Source organism: Hypanus sabinus, chromosome 12 (assembly GCF_030144855.1).
Source record: "Hypanus sabinus isolate sHypSab1 chromosome 12, sHypSab1.hap1, whole genome shotgun sequence".
NCBI lineage: Eukaryota > Metazoa > Chordata > Chondrichthyes > Myliobatiformes > Dasyatidae > Hypanus > Hypanus sabinus.
In genome coordinates, this window is record NC_082717.1 from 16,269,960 (window position 1) to 16,287,342 (window position 17,383).

The following is a 17,383-nucleotide window of genomic DNA, read 5'->3' on the forward strand; positions in this document are numbered from 1 at the left end:
TCTTCCTCATTACTTTGGGTATCTGCAAGCTAATACTCGTGCATTTCATGCACCATGACTCCTAGATTACTCTCTCCATTTTACCAATGAAAATCAAAGAAAACTGCAGGAAAAATGCTGGAAAGGATCAGCAGGTCGGGCAGCATCTATGGAAAGAGAAGCAGAGTTAAAATTTCAAGTCCGAGACCCTTAATCAGAACTGTGAAAGAAAAGAAAACAGTAACAGAGAAGATGGGGCAAGGGTGAGTAGAATAAGGAGAACATTTCTGATGAAGTGAGACCAAATGAATTAATTTGGTCTTTAGAAGCACATTAAATTTCCTTATGTTATGTTTCTTACGGTAGGGTTATGAAACGTGCTCAGCAGCCAGGCTGAGCACCTTTCTGCATTAACAGATGGAGAAAAACAGCTAAAATCACAGGATGGCTGGCAGAAATGGCCAATTCTGATACAGAAAGAAAGAAACAGCAAACTACCTAAAGTCGGTGATTTGATATTGAGTCCTGCAACCTGAAAAGTGTCCATAAGGAAGCTGAGGTGTTCTGCTTCGTTGTTACAATGCAGGAGGGCACAGATGTAGATGTCAGAATGGGAGTCAGATGGAGAATTGATGCAACAGGAACATTCCTATAAATCACTTTGGAGGTGCACTGCAAAATGATCACCTAATCGCATTTGGTTTCTTCAAAGTAAAGGAAACCACACAGTGAACACTGAATACACTAAGATTGGATGAAGTACAAGTCAACTGCTGGCAAGGAAGTTTGGGTTCCTGTATGGTAGGAAGAGAAGAAGTGAAAGGATATCTTTTGTAAAAGATGCAACATCACTCTTGAAGATACTATGGGTGTTCGTATCAAAGTCAAAGTCTAGGTCAAGCTATTTGTGAAATGCACAGGTGTAATGAAATACTTATTTGCCACAACATCACAAGTACTTAGATTCATATAAGCAGCATTCACAAGAATAACAAATTAACATAAATTAAACACTTTAACAGGAAGACTCAATTAAAATAAGATTAAAGAAAGTCCATTTCAATGCAAAGTGGTTATAGTGTTGTTGAACGGCAGTGATTAGGGTTTTGCTGAAGAGCCAAATGGTTAAAGGGAAGTTGATCCTGGCAGTGTGAGACTTCATATGGGAATATAGGAGAAAGAGAGAGACAGAGAGAGTAAAGAATGAGCAAGAAGAGGCATGGGGTGTTTGTGGGAGCGTGGGAAAGAGTAGGTTCACATACTGAAGAACAACCCATTCCTTTACTGCCCTATTAACTCTGAGGCCATCTAGGTTAGCCATAGCAGTGTGCAATACACTTCTGCATGAACTCAAGAAGTAAACTTCCACAGTCTACTAGAGACATATCTTCTGAATGAAGGTATTTCTTCTCATCTTACCTATAGACTATGCATGAGATATCATTTTCTTAAGACTGCTTTTTCGGGTTTAGCGAAGGTAGTTTGCTTGCACTAACATTCAATTTCATAGCTGGTGAGTTATTATCTTGCTACATATGAGAACCATTTGCTTAAAGTGGGATGCCAATAAAACAATTTTAAAACACTGTTCTCAGGAACCACCGCTTACTTCAGTTACTTTGTTCTCTTCTATACATTTGCTGAAACTCTTACTGGTTATCTATTTCTTGTTTATTCACTCATAGTCCATTTTCTCCCCCTTTATTACCTCTTCAATCATCCTTTTCTGCTTCTAAGGTCCTGTCAATCTTTTATCTTACCAGTAGCCTTATATGTCTTTTCTTTCAATTTAATCACAATTGTGTTGGCTATTGCACACACATGTTAATACTGCTTAACTCCTTGAGTGGGACAAGTGGTCTAGCTGGATTATTCTTGCTGTTAAGGACTTGATAGACCAATTGGTGCCTCCTTATGCTGTAAACAATTTGTGATTGGGACCTTTCAAATCAATTTGAATGTATTATATAAAAGCAAGTCTTTTAAACTGGCAATTGATTTCTTTCTTATGGGTCTCATGAGACTCATTTCCTGCTTATTACTGTTCTAAATTGTGATAACTGCAATTTTTAAGATTGATTCCTTTAAAGTTTATGAGCAGATGTGTATTATATGGCTCCTTTGAGGAAATTGCAGCAGAAACCACCACTCACGGTTTCTGTTGAAAGCCTTAAAGGCCAGCATCTGGAAATCAAGCCAATAAGAGCAATGATTTTAACTGCTTTGAACTACCATAAACTAGAATCCTAAATGTTTTACATCAGTTTCTGCACAAAAATCACATGATCATTTTGATTCTTACTGTAGCAAACTCTGGCTTAATACCTACCAAATGGTTATTGCAGGGTAAAACAGAAGTGGTCTTTATGAGCAGAGATGATAGTTAATCAGGGTGAACCTGGATAGTAATGATACAAGGAACTCAATTCAATCACAATCGAGGAAATTCAGACAACGTAGTGGCAAAGAGAATGCAATGTGTGTCGGGATGTACAGATCCCAATATTGAAATGGAAGACATTACAGTTGGTCCAGGACCAAAAGTCAGATAAGCAGGTGATGTGGACTGGTTGACAGAGACACTGGAATGTTAGGCACTTAGTGCCAGAGTAAAATAGGACTAGAAAGTTGAAGTGCCTCATGGATGAGTCAAGTTTCTAGAGCGCTTAATCAAGGGAGAGACGGGAAACAGAAGCCAGGACTGCGGGTCCTGACAGGCGGTTTCATTTGATGGGAAGAAGGGAGCAAAGTGTGCAGCACAGTTCAGACTGGCGATAGAGTCGACCACAATCTCTTTGCACTGGTTCGAAGTAAAAGTTGGAGCAGAAAGCAGAGCATTTTAAGAGAGAGTTAAATAGATAGATATGAGAAAAAATGATGCTGCCAAAATTATCTACATCATTACAATAAAGTCAAGTTCGCAAATATTGTGGTTCTGTGAATATGATATGGTCGAAGTGTAACAAAATTAATTCTTCCATGAAAAAAAATCTATTTCTTTCATGTCCTAAAGACAGCTGGCAACACTCATGATGAAACAAATTATGGTAGGCTTGTATGAAATAGGCTACATATCATTTGCAATACCACATGTGCAGACATCTGCACAACTGTTGTATGGGCAATAACATTAAGAAAAACTGTCCTGTAATCAATTCAGAATTATTTAACTCAGGACCGACTCCTGCTGCTATTTAGTTAACAGATGCCTTGGCTACAGAGTAACCATATCTGGCTACAACATTTAAAGAGGATACCAATTCCAAGAAAACCATCCAAAACACATACATTAAAATCTACTCAGAAATTTTTTTCATTCACTAATGAGTGAAGAAACTTACTTTCCTAGAAATATCAAACAATAGTGGCTTAAAAACAAAACTACAGATCTACAAAGATCAATATGTGTCTTTTTTTTCCATGAGTATATTCAATTTGTCGGGCTGTTTTGACTGCTTAGCAAAAAAACATAGCACACTACTTCCAAAACAGTCATTTACCATGCACTATAATTAAATTTTACTATTAACCAGGCAATTTAATATTATCTGAAAATGCTGGAACTACACGAAAGGCTAGGCCAGATCTGTGGGAAGAGAACAGAGTTAACGTTTCAGATTGAAGGTCCTTCATCATAAATGTGAAGGACGAAAAAGGTTGTTAAACTGAATGGGAGGGGTGGAAGGGAAATGTCTCTGATGGGGTAACAGCAGGGTGACGATGAGCATATATCACCCTGGTCAATGAAAGAATGGGAGCATTTAGAAAGTGAGCACAAGGACAAAAGAATGTAAAGTGCAGAGCAAGAAGACATGACTGGCAGTTCAGGCTGAGCTTCTGCTTCCAGAGAGGGTGGTTGGGGGGGGCGGGGTGTGGGGAAGCAGCTAAAAACAAACAGGTTGAGCCAATATCACAGATGGATAAGTGTAATAGAGAGAGAAAAAAATCAAGTACTTTAAGTTGGAGAATTCTGTATAAAGTTCAGAAGGCTGCAAAATGCCCAGAAGGAAGGTGAGGTGCTGTTCTTGATGCTTCCAATAAGAGTGGACTACTGACCGATAAGTCAGAGTGGGATGGAGAATTAATGTGACTGGAGGCTGACGTTTGCTCCTGCAGATGGAACACAGGTGTTACTCAAGCAATGCTTGGTTTCTCCAATGTAGGGGAGGTCACATTGTGAACACTAAATGTACTACAAGAAGGTCCGTTCAGAACAAAGATGAGGGGGAATTTCTTTAGCCAGAGGGTGGTGAATCTGTTGTACTCTGCCACAAGTGTCTGTGGAAGCCAAGTCACTGGGTATATTTAAAGCAGAGGTTGATAAGTTCTTGATTAGTAAGGGCATCTAAGGATACAGGGAGAAGGCAGAATATTGAGTTTGAGGGATAATAAATCAGCCATAATCAAATGGCGGAACATATGCAAAGGGCCGATTAGCCTAATTCTGTTCCTTTGTCTTTTGGTTTCATGAATAAAAGAAGTAAAGGGTGTGTTGCAAGGGAAGAAGGGGAGTGGTTGGTGGGGATGGATCAATGAGACATGAAGGCAATGGTCTCTGTGAAATGCTGAAAAGAGAAGGAGAGGGAAAGCTGTTTTTTATGGTGGGATTTTAGTGAAGGTGGTGGAAATTACATAGAATGATCTGTTGAATGAAATGCCTGGTGGGTTGTAAGGTAATGACCAGGGGAACTCTATTGGGCCAGAATCTTGATGAATGGATAAGATGTGGTCAAGGGCCTTGTTAAAAATAGTGCAGAGGTTACAGTGTTCAGGAAGACATTCCAGAGGCACCTGCATGGGAAATCTCATCCTTGGAATAAAGATGATGGAGTTGGGGAAACTGGGAGAACAGAATGAAGTCCTTACATGAGGCAGGGAGGAATGAATCCTAGCCTAGATGATTATGGGAGTGGGGAACAATAATAGATGCTAGTTGTTAGCCAGAGAGGAGACAGATATCTTACTCTATATCCTTACTTTCTAAATACTCTCATTCACTCAATGAAAAGATAACCTTACTTACACGTTTATCTCCTTGGATACTGCAATTTTACACTTGAAGAGATACCCTTCTTGCCCCCAAATTTTCTGCAGCTTAATGAGCTTCTTTTCTCTCTTCTTTCATTCTAATAAAAGACTTTTGACCTGAAACATTAACTGTGTTTCTCTTCCCATGGATTAAAATTACTCTGTGGAATATTTTCAGCATTTTCTGTTTTTATTTTAGATTTCTAGCATCTGCAGGTATTTAAAATTTTAAATTAATAAAATCATCCAACTTGAATTTTTGTTTGACCTGTCACACTGATGTAACAGTGAAGAAAAGCTTTCTCTGTCAAATAGAGAATTCTGAAAAGGCAAAAGGTCAAACAATCTGAGAGCAACAAGAGGGAATGAGGAAAACTAGTGAAGTATTTCAAACATTGAAAAAAATTCTCAAATCTTCAATGGAAAAATTCTGCATCCAATTTGGATCAAAGCAGTTTCCATGCAATTTACATACTGTATTATTTTACTCCATTTACAATATATATTTAACTTAATAACTAAAAATTCACTGTAGTTTAGGCATCTCTTTCTGCGTGCATTCTTATATGGTTAAAACAGCACATATTTCAAATAAGAGATCAGCTGAATTTAACTATGGTTCTAAATCACAACCCAAGTAATAAAATTAATAGTCTACATCTTTTGCCAAGTCTTTAGCTCCTGAAGCTATCAGTCCAATGGGGGTTGGGGATTTGGAGTTGTAGTTATTCTCTGATGTTCTCTTCATAGAGCTTTCATCGGTTTTACTAGGACATGAATTATTATACAACCACCAGGAACAGAATTCTTGGACATTTTCATTCTTTTATGCAAAGGGATATTAAGGCCATTTATAAATACACACAATGGCCATTTTATTAGATACACCCGCTCTTTAATGTAAATATCTAATCAGTCAATCATGTGGCAATAACTCATCTACACCCACTCATCTACTCTTATCTGCCCCTGGACCATGACCCCACTAGGGAGCACCAGTCCATTGTCTCCCAAACCATTTCCGATCTCATCAGCTTGTGAAATCTTCCATCCATGGCCACCAAACTTATAGTTCCCACACCCCGCACTTCCCTTTTCTACCTCCTACCTAAGATTCACAAACCTGCCTGTCCAGGCAGACCCATTGTCTCTGCTTGCTCCTGCCCCACTGAACTCATTTCTGCCTATCTCGACTCTGTTTTATCTCCCCTTGTTCAATCCCTTCCCACCTATGTCCGTGATACTTCCCATGCTTTACATCTCTTCAAAGATTTCAAGTTCCCTGGCCCCCACCGCCTCATTTTCACCATGGACGTCCAGTCCCTATATACTTCTATCCCCCACCAGGAAGGTCTCCAAGCTCTCCGATTCTTCCTGGATTCCAGACCCAGCCAGTCACCTTCTACCACCACTCTTCTCCACCTTGCGGAATTAGTCCTTATCCTTAACAATTTCTCCTTTGGCTCCTCCCACTTCCTCCAAACTAAAGGTGTAGCCATGGGCACCCGCATGAGTGCTAGCTATGCCTGCCTTTTTGTCGGCCATGTGGAGCAATCTATGTTCCAAGCCTACACCGGTATCTGTCCTTCTCTTTTCTTATGTTATATCGACGACTGCATTGGCGCTGCTTCCTGCACGCATGCTGAGCTCGTCGACTTCATTAACTTCACCTCCAACTTTCACCCCGCCCTCAAATTCACCTGGTCTATTTCCGACACCTCCCTCCCCGTTCTAGATCTTTCTGTTTCTATCTCTGGAGAAAGCCTATCCACCGACGTCTACTACAAACCTACAGACTCCCACAGCTACCTAGACTATTCCTCCTCCCACCCTGTCTCCTGCAAAAATGCTATCCCTTTCTCTCAATTCTTCCACCTCCGCCACATCTGCTCTCAGGATGAGGCCTTTCATTCTAGGACAAAGGAGATGTCTTCCTTTTTTAAAGAAAGGGTCTTCCCTTATTCCACTCTGCCCTCCATCATGTCTCCCGTATTTCACGCACCTCTGCCCTCACCCCATCCCCCCGCCAGCCCACCAGGGATAGAGTCCCCCTGGTCCTCACTTATCACTCTACCAGCCTACAGATCCAACGTATAATCCTCCGTAACTTCCGCCACCACCTACGTGATCCCACCACCAGCCACATCTTCCCCTCCCCGCCACTTTCGGCTTTCCGCAGGGATCGCTCTCTACGTGACTCCCTTGTCCATTCATCACCCCATCCCTCCCCACCAACTTCCCTCCGGGCACTCATCCCTGCAAACGGAAGAAGTGCTACACCTGCCCCCACACTTCTTCCCTCACCACCATCCCAGGCCCCAGACAGTCCTTTCAGGTGAGGCACCTCTTCACCTGCAAGACAACTGGGGTGATATACTGTATCCGGTGCTCCCGATGTGGCCATTTATACATTGGGGAGACCTGCCGCAGACTGGGAGACCGTTTCGCCGAACACCGGTGCTCAGTCCTCCAGCAGTGGCGGGATCTCCCTGTGGCCACACACTTCAGTTCCAAAGTCAACTCCCACTCCGACATGTCTGTCCATGGCCTCCTCTACCGTCAAGATGAGGCCACGCGCAGGTCGATGGAGCAATACCTTATCTCCTGCCTAGGTAGCCTCCTACCTGCCGGCATGAACATCCAACTCACAGACCTCCATTGATACCCCTGCACCCCCCTTACCCCCATCCCTATCTATTATATCAGTCTGGTTCTCTTTCTCTCTCTTTTTTCCCCCCTCACTATATTCTCCCCCCAGCCCCACCTTTCTTACTCTTTTATTTCCCATAATTCTCCACCTTCCCCCTAGCCCATTTCCCTCCAACCTATCACTTCCCAGCTCTCTACTTTATTCTTCCCCCTACTTCTTATCCCCCCTTGACCATCCCATGTTACTCCACTCCCGATGAAGGGTTTCGGCCCAAAACGTCATCACTACCTCTTCCCATAGATGCTGTCTGGCCTGCTGAGTTCTGCCAGCATTTTGTGTTTTTTTTTAATGATCACATTGTCTTTTTTGGAATGCAACCCCTGAAAAGTGAATGTTCTACTTGTTACTGCTTTAAACATCTCCAAGTCTCTAACCAGATTTGCTGCTGGTATTTCTATAGAGAACAAAGTCATATAACCTCTCATGGTTATATTCACAACTCTCTGTTTTTATCATACATTGTTTAATTTGTAATGTTGTTGATAGTTCATTCTCTGATTCATTTCCATTACCCCAGAATGGTTCTCCTCTTCTACACAATCCTCATATTAATGGTCACCTCCTCTGAAATACCAATTTTATCTCCTCCTTGATAATTCTACTCCACATTCATCAACTTCCATTACACACATAGCACGAAGAGTGCTAATTCTTTCATTCCAAAGTTCTTCATGATTTTCCTAATTTTTTTTCAAGTATGCCTGGTTTCCTTTAATCCTTTACTGTACAGTTTTGTTGGTACATGTAAATCCAACAAAAGTAGCATTCAACAAGGATTTCAACTCTAAGTTTTTCTTCTTCAAGTGGTATTCTTGTTCTGATAGGTCTCATTTTTCACCCATTATTGAAGATTTCTCCAGGATGCTCTATTTCTTCCTTTATATCAGACACGCTTTCTCTTTGTAAGTATGAACCCTCTCTGAATCCCACCTAAATATTAGCTCCTTTGCTAAGAAGGATCTATTATTCACTCTCTTAATTCCCTGGGTAGGAAACAAAAAAAGCTTGTCGCCTGTTAAGCAATTCATCCATCATCCAATCATAATTGTCTTCTTATTTCATTATTAGTATGGAGTAGTTTTCTGAAATTTCTTTTCTGTTTCCTGCAAAGTTGCAAATTCACCATCTGCTGTGCTCTTTCTCTCCCTTATTTTGCCAATCTGTTGAAATCAAGGCTCATCCAGTGTCAGCAACATTTATGATTCTGACAGAGATTGTAGGTGCAGCATCCAGCCAGGAGTCTGGAGGAAGTGGAACCTTAATGCTCCAGCTTGTTGAGACGGGACTTCCCTTAAACACTGCAAGTGTTGGCACTGCTGTCACCGCACAGACTCCTATTCTAACTTTTACTTTCACAGGAACTTAGATCTGTTAAATTATTGCCTCCTTCATTCTTTCCCTTCCTACTCAAGTTCCAGGCATTCTAAAATAACATTTTATAATCACCTACTTGCTACTTTGTGATTTATCTCTCACCTTTTGGTCTTTCAGCTTTCCTGTTGTCCAATTTTATAAACCTCAAGTCATTTGTCTTAATGTCACAATTGAACAATTACAGTGAAGCAAATTACATGTCCTCATGCAGTGACTAAGTCATGTGGACCTTTAGATAAATGCAGTTTTTTTTACTGTACAGTACATTTTTTCCCAATTTAAAATTATTATGGTGCCAACTTAAAGAAACACATAGTAACTTAGTCATTAAAGTCTTTTGGCAAAATGTACCATTGTTGTTCATAGACTCTCAAGTACCAGTGAGGAGGCTGACAGGAGCAAGACTGATCAGCTGGTTGAGTGGTGTCGTAACAACAACCTTGCATGCCTCCAATGCACAGGATCACAGGGACATGCACTCACTCAGCTCCATCATGGGCGGAATTCTCCCCACCATCGAGGGCATTTTTAAAAGGCCTCAATTGAAGATCTTTCACAATCCACGACATGCCCCCTTTGCATCACTGCCTTCAGGGAGGAGGAACAGGAGCTTAAGTCCTATAATCAATGATTCAGGAACAGCCTCTCCCTGCCCCCCCCCCCCCCACCATCTGATGGCCCATAAACCAAGGAACACTACCTTGTTATTCCCTTTTTTTGCACTGTTGATTTATTTATGTTTTATATATATGTATTACACTGTACTGCTGCTGCAAGGCAACAAATTTCACATCACATGTCAGTGATAATAAATCTGATTCTGAATATAAAAAGAAAGTGAAAGCACCCCAGATGCAACTGGAATAACAAGATTCAGAACTTGCAAAAGCTTCACAACCGACACCAGCATCAAAGTTCAGAAGTACGTTACGATTTCTCACCTCTTTATGCTATAATTATGTTCAATTATTTTTAATGCTTATTGACTTTATTGCATAAAGCAGGCGATAAAACAAACAATACGACTGGCAACATATACTTACACATTACATAAGTGTGCTGAACTGTGCTTGAAGCAATTGTCTGCTGAATTATCCAGCTTTTTCTGTTGTAATTTCAGAATTCCGGTGTCTGCAGTTTTTTTTCATTTTGATTTATGTTTTGCTTACCCTTGTAAAGAGCAAAACAAACTGAAGAGCCCTTTGCAAAAGTGGTTTCCTTGGAGGCAATTACTTTTTAAAAAGTCTATAGTTATTCATTACATTCCACATTTAAGGCTGGCTTACACAGAGTGGCCACTTTATTAGGTATACCTGTGGATCTGCTGATTAATGTAGACATCTTGTCAGCCAATCATGTGGCATGCATAAAAGCATGCAGACCTGGTCAAGAGATTCAGTTGTTGTTCAAACCAAACATCAAAATGGGGAAGAAATGTGATCCAAGTGATTTTGATTGTTGGTGCCAGACGCTATGGATTGAGAATCTAAGAAATTGCTGATCGCCTGTGATTTTCATGCACAACAGTCTCTAGAATTTAGAGTTTACAGAAAATGGTATAAGAAACAAAACAAAAACGAGCGACAATTCTGTGGGCAAAAAAGCCTTGTTGATGAGAGAGGTCAGAGGAAATGGCGAGACTGGTTCAAGCAAACAGGAAGGTGACCATAACTCAGATAACGAAGCGTTACAACAGTGGTGCGCAGAAGTGGTTAGATGGGCTACAGCAGCAAACAGACACTCAGAGCTCACTTCATTCACTACAGGAGCTACCTAATAGAGTGGACACTGTATGTATGGTATAGTGGGACTTTGGTTTATGGAAGAACAAATAAGTTCTGAATTAAGAACTCAGGCTAGAACCTAACTTTAAAAAAATTCGACCTTCTTTACACCAGGCTGGAATGAGAGCAGTTTTATTTTCTTACAAGAAGTAATAGAAACTACAGGTTTACAGGAAACTGTGTGTGTCATCTGTGCATTTGTAAAGGAGGTGCTATTAATATTATTTGCATTTACGTATGCTGTTGATGGTAGATGGTAAGATGAGTTATATCACCAAATAACAGTAGAACAAGTTACCTTGGTCTATTATAATTATTCACTAGATGGCACTGCATGGAAATGGGCCATTTGGCCCAACAAGTCCATACCAACTTTGTCCTAATGCTATCTGGCAGCGTTAGGTCTGTATTGTGGGTGGGGGAGGGGAGCAGAAACTGGGTGATGGGGACAGGGGTTTGTAAAGAAGGGTAAGTGTGAGAGGACCTGGGTAGATCAAAAGGAAAGAGAAAGGGACAGAGGAGGACTGGATTATTTGAAATTAGAGAATTCAATATTCATGCCATTTGGCTGTGGTCTATGCAGATGGAATATGAGGTACTATGAGGTTATCATCCCTCTACTCTTTAAGTTCAGAGCAAGAGCCTCGAGCTGAAATGTTGCCGGCTCATTTCCTTTCACAGATGCTGCCAAGCTCCTCCAGCAGCTCATATTTTGTTCCAAATGGCAGCCTCTGCATTCTCATGTCTCCAGGCAACATCCTGGTGAATATCCTCTGCATTCTGATGTCTCCAGGCAACATCCTGGTGAATATCCTCTGCATTCTCATGTCTCCAGGCAACACCCCGGTGAATATCCTCTGCATTCTCATGTCTCCAGGCAACATCCTGGTGGATATCCTCTGCATTCTCATGTATCCAGGCAACATCCTGGTGAATATCCTCTGCATTCTCATGTCTCCAGGCAACATCCTAGTGAATATCCTCTGCATTCTCATGTCTCCAGGCAACACCCCGGTGAATATCCTCTGCATTCTCATGTCTCCAGGGAACACCCCGGTGAATATCCTCTGCATTCTCATGTCGCCAGGGAACACCCCGGTGAATATCCTCTGCATTCTCATGTCTCCAGGCAACACCCCGGTGAATATCCTCTGCATTCTCATGTCGCCAGGCAACATCCTGGTGAATATCCTCTGCATTCTCATGTCGCCAGGCAACACCCCGGTGAATATCCCCTGCATTCTCATGTCTCCAGGCAACACCCCGGTGAATATCCTCTGCATTCTCATGTCGCCAGGCAACATCCTGGTGAATATCCTCTGCATTCTCATGTCGCCTGGCAACACCCCGGTGAATATCCCCTGCATTCTCATGTCTCCAGGTAACATCCTGGTGAATATCCTCTGCATTCTCATGTCTCCAGGTAACATCCTGTTGAATATCCTCTGCATTCTCATGTCTCCAGGTAACATCCTGGTGGATATCCTCTGCATTCTCATGTCTCCAGGTAACATCCTGGTGAATATCCTCTGCATTCTCATGTCTCCAGGTAACATCCTGGTGGATATCTTTTGCATTTTCTCGTATCTCCAGGTAAAGTTCTATTGAGTATCCTCTGCATTCTCTCCAGTGCTTTCTAAAGTTGTAACATAACGATCCAGCTTTAATACGCTATGTCACATCTTAAGAAGCACTTATATGTCTTCTTCTCCACACTATCTACTCATGTTGCCCATTTCAGAGAAGTAGAGAATATGAATCCCAAGGCTCCTCTGTTCATCAACATTTTTGTGCTCTCTAAGTTGTTATGCATGTCTTACCTTAGCTTACTTTCCAAAATGCATCATTTCTTGCTTGTTAGAATTAAACTCTCCCTGCTATGCTCGGCCCACCTTTATGTCTGATCTATACCCTGCTGAAGCCTCAGAAAACCATACTTATTATCCACAACACCACCAACTTCAAGTCAAGTCAGGTCACTTTTTATTGTCATTTTGACCATCACTGCTGGTACAGTACTCAGTAAAAACAAAGCAACGTTTTTCAGGACCATGGTGCTACATGAAGCAATACAAAAACTACACTGGACTACACAAAAAACTACACTAGACTACAGACCTATCCAGGAATGCATAAAGTGCACAAAACACTGCAGGCATTACAATAAATGACAAACAAGTCAATAGGCACAGTAGATGGCAGTAAGTTGGTGTCAGTCCAGATTTTGGTTTTGGGGAGTCTGATGGGTTGGGGGAAGGAACTATTACACAGTCTGGTTGTGAGAGCCTGAATGCTTCAGTGCCTTTTCCCAGACAGCAGGAGGGAGAGGAGTTTGTATGAGGGGTGCGTGGGGTCCTTCATAATGCTGTTTGCTTTGCGGATGCAGCGTGTAGTGTAAATGTCCGTAATGGTGGGAAGAGAGACCCCGATGATCTTCTCAGCTGACCTCACTACCTGCTGCAGGGTCTTCTGATCCGAGATGGTGCAATTTCCGAACCCAGCAGTGATGAAGCTGCTCAGGATGCTATATTGCTATATTTCTTCACTATTCTTGGTTGGTGCGGCTGTAATGAAACCCAATACAATCTCTGTAGAATGTGGTGAGGCTGGGGTGTGGGAGATGGACTCCTCAGCCTTCGCAGAAAGTAGCTGGGCTTTCTTTGCTGTGGAGCTGGTGTTGAGGGACCAGGTGAGATTCTCTGCCAGGTAAACACCAAGAAATTTGATGCTCTTAATGATCTCTACTGAGGAGCCATCGACGTTCAGTGGAGAGTGGTCGCTCTGAGCCCTCCTGAAGTCCAACAACTATCTCTTTTGTTTTGTTCACATTCAGATACAGGATGTTGGCTCTGCACCAGTCCGTTAGCCTCTGCATCTCCTCTCTGTATGCTCACTCGTCGTTCTTGCTGATGAGACCCACCACGGTCTTGTCAGACAGACAGACATACTTTATTGATCCCGAGGGAAATTGGGTTTCGTTACAGCCTCACCAACCAAGAATAGTGAATATAGCAATATAAAACCATAAATAATTAAATAATAATAAGCTAAACATGCCAAGTGGAAATAAGTCCAGGACCAGCCTATTGGCTCAGGGTGTCTGTCACTCTGAGGGAGGAGTTGTAAAGTTTGATGGCCACAGGTAGGAATGACTTCCTATGATGCTCAGTGTTACATCTCGGTGGATTGAGTCTCTGGCTGAATTTACTCCTGTGCTTAACCAGTACATTATGGAGTGGATGCAAGTCATTGTTCAAGATGGCATGCAACTTGGACAGCATCCTCTTTTCAGACACCACAGTCAGAGAGTCCAGTTCCACCCCAACAACATCACTGGCCTTACGAATGAGTTTGTTGATTCTGTTGGTGTCTGCTACCCTCAGCCTGCTGCCCCAGCACACAATAGCAAACATGATAGCATTGGCCACCACAGCCTCGTAGAACATCCTCAGTATCGTCCGGCAGATGTCAAAGGACCTCAGTCTCCTCAGGAAATAGAGACGGCTCTGCCTCTTGTAGACAGCCTCAGTGTTCTTTGATCTCAGTGATGTGGTTTGAGCTGTGTGTTGCTGCACAGTCGTGGGTCAGCAGAGTAAACAGCAGTGGACTGAGCACACAGCCCTGGGGGGCCCCTGTGCTCAGTGTGATGGTGTTGGAGATGCTGCCTCCGATCCAGACTGACTGAGGTCTCCCAGTCAGGAAGTCTAGTATCCATTTGCAGAGGGAGGTGTTCAGGCCCAGTAGGCTCAGCTTTCCAATCAGGTTCTGAGGAATGACTGTGTTGAATGCTGAACTGGAGTTTATGAACAGCATTTGAACTTAATGTCATCAGCAAAATTAATCATAGCCACCACATTCATATCCAAGTCATTATTATATATCAGAAACTAATGTCCCAGCACCAATAACTGGGCACAGAATTCCATTCAGGAAAGCAACTTTCAGTCTTCTATCAAACAAATTTTGGCTCCAGTAAGGTTGCCCCGGGTCCCATGTGGCTTGGTCTTCTGGACCAGTCTACCACGAAGGATCTTATAAATTGCTTTACTACTGACTGGTTTGAAAATGCCTCCTCTTGCCACCACCCCAATCCCAATCTCTCAATCTTCTTAGAAAAGTCAAAATACTGAGATGGGATTTTGTCCACTCAAAACTATACTGACTGTCACTGATCAACCTGTGCCTAAACCAGAGGTTCCCAACCACCGGGCCGCAAGGAAACGGTATGATTTGGCGATATGAAACGATATGAGTCAGCTGCACCTTTCTTCTTTCCCTGTCACACACACTGATGAACTTGAACGCACGTGAGGTCATCTGTTGCCTAAACGCAGTGATACCCTTGCGCAAGGGATCACTGGCTGGCCTCGGGTAACCAGCCGCTTCATGCGGCCGGCGAGAAGTGCCGTTGCTACTGGCCTGGAGCACAGACAAATGGGCGCCGTCTCTAAACCTGTTCAGCACACCAAATGTTTGTGGGGAACCCTGTGCTAAAATATTTGCAGACGACCTAATTCGGGCTCAGGGTTTCCTCAGTAGCAGAGCAGCGACCTCGCTGTGATCTACTGAAAGTCATCCCTCGAGCCAAACTTTCCTCGGCCGATAGATCCAACCTATCGACAAGGAGGGCGGGCAGGCGTCCTGTTGCACTCCTCACTCAGTTGGTCACTCTCTCCAGACTGCGACTGCTGTGGCCTCCAGCCCTTACCTTGTCCTCTCATCCCACCAATGAGCAGCCGTACCTGGGCAATGCGTCTGGTGGCAGACGGGCGGGAGGCTGGAGTTCAGGCCTGGAGGCTATCTACTGAGGCAATGAAGCCCTCAAAACTGCTTCGGCACCTTGAGTCCAAGCACCCTGCACTTAAAGTCAAACCCATTGAGTTTTTTGAGCGAAAGAACGTGAGCAAACGGGACAGAAGCAAGTGCTGAGAGCCACAAAAACTAAATTGCAGAATAGACTGGACATAAGGAACTCCCTTTGAGTATCACTGTTTCCCATCACCCCTGGATGGGACCGTCTTGTTGCAGGGAAACAAGCCCAGGGCTCCCACTGATTCAGCGATATTGGTGTGTTGCAATGATTTTATATGTTCATATGAGGATAATGTGCACTGTGTGTTTAATATCCAAACGTTACTTAAAATGTTATGATGCTATTGACTTATAAGTGACTTACAAATGACTTATCACTATATTCATGCGAGGAAAATATGCGCTGCGTGTTTAATATTAAATTTGTTAGATAAACCCTTTTAGAAATGAAATTGAGTGTACTAGCCACATATAGTTGACTTATCAGCTATATTCCGGTTGTGATTAACGCCAATCCCCCCCCGTCAGCCGGTCTGAAAGAATATTGTCAGTATTAAACTGGTCTGCGGTGCAAAAAAGGTTGGTGACCCCTGGCCTAAACTATAGCTTATCCCTCAGGATTATCTCTAATAATTTCCCAATTACTCTCAATACATTGTGCATTTTTGAGCATGTATTACTATTCATAATTCTAACTGTTACTCTGGAAAATTCATAAATAGCTATTACGATATTGAAAAATGTTTTAAGATTCAGTTGAACACATGGACACAATACAGCATCTCAGCCAGGTTTAACTAATGATCTTCAAAAAAGGATTGGAAGAACTAATCTGATGATCTAAATTAACTAATTCAGGTTCAATGACCTGAAGAGTAATCTGTCTTTCTCTCCATTGATACTGACCTTCTGACTATTTGCAGCATTTTCTGTTTTTATTTTAATATATGAAGTAGACCAAATAATAGAACAGTGCAGATTGTATTCCAGAAATCCAAAGCTAACCCTTGCAGATAGGATGATCATTCATTCTCTCCAGTCTGCCTAAGTACTGTGTGGATTAAATCTGACCAGATTCATCAAAGTCCCTAATAGAATTTCTTCTTTTCCTTCCATTAGTTCTAATAACGAGTCATTAATCAGAAAATAAAAGCTTTCTTTCCCTCTCTAAAGATGTTGTCTGACAAGTTGAATATTTCCTGTATTTCCTTTTCTTTATTTCAAATGTTTTTTAGACACAAGCTCACACCATAGCAGTGGCAATGATTTGCCACAAGTCTGCATTTAGTCGATACTCCCACTCATAAACTACACTTGTGTTGTAGAAGCTAGATTAATACACACTGACTTAGTAGGGGTCATATGTTGAGACAATATTGTAAGGTAACAGCAATTTTTGATCTGACTGTCTTACATTTAATACTGACATAATTTACAGATAATTCACAATTAATTTGTTGAACTCAAAGAATTGTACACTGAAAAGTAAAACAATGAATTCAGCTCATCATACCTGTATCAGTTCTCTGAAAGATTATTTAAACAGCGAGGTGGCAAATTTTTGAAAAGAATATGCTGACACCATGTTTTTCGGGATAAGTTTTAGATAATAATTTACCATGTTAAAAAGCATTCTTATCTTTCTGGCTTTTTGCCAAACGTTTTCAGCACCTTCCTTTGGCTATTGGCTTCCTTA

General features: G+C 42.0%; 1 protein-coding gene across 4 annotated transcripts in view; it reads right to left on the reverse strand.

Annotated features, from left to right (window-relative positions):
- sdccag8 (SHH signaling and ciliogenesis regulator sdccag8) overlaps positions 1–17,383 on the reverse strand; it is a 415,457-nt gene that overhangs the window by 97,163 nt on the left and 300,911 nt on the right. The window lies entirely within an intron of this gene.